Here is a 3,491-nt window from a genome sequence, read left to right on the forward strand (position 1 = left end):
TACAACATATATATCATCCAATCGTTGATTTAAAAATTATCATGAAGTCATCATTTTAGGGCCATCATTAGAGCCTCACCGTATATATAACACAAGGATATATAAATATTTAACGTGTTGATATAATTGTGGCAGGTACTATACCACATGAGATTGGTTATCTTCCGAATTTAGAGACATTGAGCCTCGGAACTAATAATCTCAATGGCGTCATCCCATTTCCAATTTTCAATATTTCCACTATAACATTATTAGATCTTACTGCTAATGATCTCTCAGGTAGCCTCCCAACAAAGATAGGCCTTGAGCTTCCAAACCTACTAGAGTTCTCTCTAGGAGGAAATAAACTCAGCGGAGTAATCCCCAAATCCATCTCCAATGCTTCTCAGCTCACGATGATAGATCTGGGAGATTACATTAAATGCCAAACTTCCGATTTCCTTTTGGAATTTCTCGACATCACTTCAAATTGTCAGACTAGGGAATTGCAACATGAGAGGTAACATCCCCAATGAGATAGGCCACTCGAGGTTGATACTCTTAGATTTGGGAGAAAATGAACTAAGTGGACCAGTTCCGACCTCAATGGGAAGATTACAAAACCTCCAAATTTTGGATTTGAGTGGCAACAAATTGCAAGGACACATTCCAGATGAGCTTTGTCAACTGAACCATCTTGGCGAGTTATCTTTGTATGGGAATCAACTTTCAGGTTCAATACCTTCATGCTTGGGTAATCTAACCGCAACCCTAAGAAGTCTATTATTAGGATCTAATATGTTGAATTTCACTATACCATCTACCTTGTGGAGACTCACATATATCTTGAAATTAGACTTATATCATCCAACTCACTAATTGGACCTGTCTCAGAAGCTGTTGGTAATTTGAAAGTTGCCACACTTATAGAGTTATCAAACAACCAATTCTCTGGTAGTATACCAAACAGCATTGGCAGCCTACAGAATTTGGTCCATCTATCCTTGGCAAATAATAATTTACAAGGACTAATTCCAAGTTCAGTTGGCAAGTTGGTCAGCTTGGAATTTTTGGATTTATCCATAAACAATTTGTCTGGAGTGATTCCCAAGTCTCTTGAATCACTCTCATATCTCAAGTATCTGAATTTGTCTTTCAACAAACTCAAAGGAGAAATTCCAACAGGCGGACCTTTCAAAAACTTGTCTGCTCAATCTTTTGTTTCAAACCATGGACTCTGTGGTGCATCCCAATTTCATGTTCCACCATGTAAAAGAAAAACTAGCAGATCTATCTTGAAATATGTCATTCCAGGGATCTTGTCACCGATGCTTCTTTTGACCATCTTAATTTGGATGGTCATGTTATGCAGAAAAAAGGATGTGGAAGCTCCAACAGAGACTGCTGTTTTGGCTCAACTTGAATGGAGAAAAGTTTCATACAACGAAATTGTTAGTGCGACAAATGGATTCAACCTAAGAAACTTAATTGGGATGGGGGGTTTTGGCTCAGTATATAGAGGAAGACTGTCAGATGGAATAGATGTTGCTATAAAGGTTTTTAATTCAGAGACAGAAAGGGCATTTACAAGTTTTGAGGTTGAATGTGAAATGCTAAGCAATATTTGTCACCGAAATCTTGTCAAAGTCATTAGTTGCTGCAGTGAAATTGATTTCAAAGCCCTTATACTGAATTTCATGCCTAATGGGAGCCTGGAAAAGTGGTTGTATCCTCAGAATTGTTCTTTGAACATGCTGCAGAGGTTGGATATAATTATAGATGTTGCATCGGCATTGGAGTACCTCCATCATGGTTATGATGTACCTATTGTCCATTGTGATTTGAAGCCAAGCAATATACTACTAGATGATGATATGGGTGCACATGTTTCTGATTTTGGCATTGCAAAATTCCTGGATGGAGGAAATTCTATGATTCAAACCATGACCCTAGCGACGATTGGGTATATGGCTCCAGGTAATGTACTACTGCTAGTTTATCTTTCAATTTTTTTGTATGTTGTCCTTCATCGTGAAGAGATCTAACTTATGGTTTTCTTTTGATCATATATATATATATCAGAGTATGGAATGGAAGGAAAAGTTTCGAGAAAGGGGGATGTGTATAGTTTTGGTATTGTAGTGATGGAAACATTCACAAGAAGGAAGCCAACAGATGAAATGTTTGTTGGGGATATGAGTTTAAAGCAATGGGTTGCGAATTCACTATATCAAGATGCAATAGTTGATGTTGTTGATACCAATCTCCTTGGGACAGAGGAAGATCATGATTTTGTGGGCAAGAGAGATTGTTCATCATCTATTATGACATTAGCTCTTGGTTGTTCAGCAGAATCACCAGAAGAGAGAATAAATATGCAAGAGGCTCTAGCCACACTCAATAAAATCAAGATCAAGTTTATAGGAAATTCCAGGAAGTATGCTGCCAAACAAGTGATGAATTCTATATATAGGCTATAGTTAATTTGATGAAACTTGCTAAAGTGTATGTTGTGTGAGATTTGCCAGTTGATGTAGTATCTTAGTAATTCCAGGATATGGCTTTGTATTTTATCTGCTTTATGAACATACATTTTCTTTGAATTCAAGCATCAGTCAACCTAGAATTTGTGTTGAGTAGTTAGTTTTTTCCCCCTACGCACGAGTAGAATATTGACTGAAAATATTCTATGCTTGAACTGATGCATGCGATAGTAGATGGAATGGTAGATATATTACTGCTGGTAGAATTTCCTATCTTGCAAGCATAAACATCATTGCAGAGAAATAAGCAACATAATTACCTACCCATTCAGAGTCCAAGTTTTATGTTATAATGAATTGACTAGGATCCTTCCAACTACAACCAGAATATATCTTAGAAAAAACTCCAAGGATTTAGTATATATTTGGAGCTAATCACCGAAGTTTGACTATTTAAGTAGTTAACTATTTATTTGGCAACACTATAAACTTTTGAGTTTTAATATGCACAGAAATCAAAGAACTTCAAATCAAGCAGTCATATAGAATATAGCATGATCAGCCAGGGATTTAGGTGATGACATGTAGAAAGAGAGGTTTTCTTTGTCTTCAATTATGAGATTAGCTCTTTCTTGTTCTGCATACTTACCAGTTACCAAAACAAACTATAAATAAGATGTAATGTAACATCAAGATCAAGTTTTTGAAGGACGCAGCAGCATCGTCTTGTCCAGCAGACCTTCAATTAGTGGATTTCTATAGAATGTTTCATAGACTGTCAGATGGAATAGATGTTGCTATAAAGGTTTTTAATTCAGATGCAGAAAGGGGATTTACAAGTTTTAAGGTTGAATGTGAAATGCTAAGCAATATTCGTCACCGAAATCTTGTCAAAGTCATTAGTTGCTGCAGTGAAATTGATTTTAAAGCTCTTGTACTGAATTACATGCCTAATGGGAGCCTGGAAAAGTGGTTGTATTCTCAAAATTGTTCTTTGAATATGCTGCAAAGGTTGGATATAATGATAGA

At 36.4% G+C, this 3,491-nt stretch overlaps 1 pseudogene; it reads left to right on the plus strand.

Annotated features, from left to right (window-relative positions):
* The first annotated feature begins 267 nt into the window (after positions 1-267).
* On the plus strand, positions 268-2,518 carry LOC133731316 (probable LRR receptor-like serine/threonine-protein kinase At3g47570; annotated as a pseudogene).
* The last annotated feature ends 973 nt before the right edge of the window (positions 2,519-3,491 follow it).

Source organism: Rosa rugosa, chromosome 2 (assembly GCF_958449725.1).
Source record: "Rosa rugosa chromosome 2, drRosRugo1.1, whole genome shotgun sequence".
Classification (NCBI taxonomy): Eukaryota; Viridiplantae; Streptophyta; class Magnoliopsida; order Rosales; family Rosaceae; genus Rosa; species Rosa rugosa.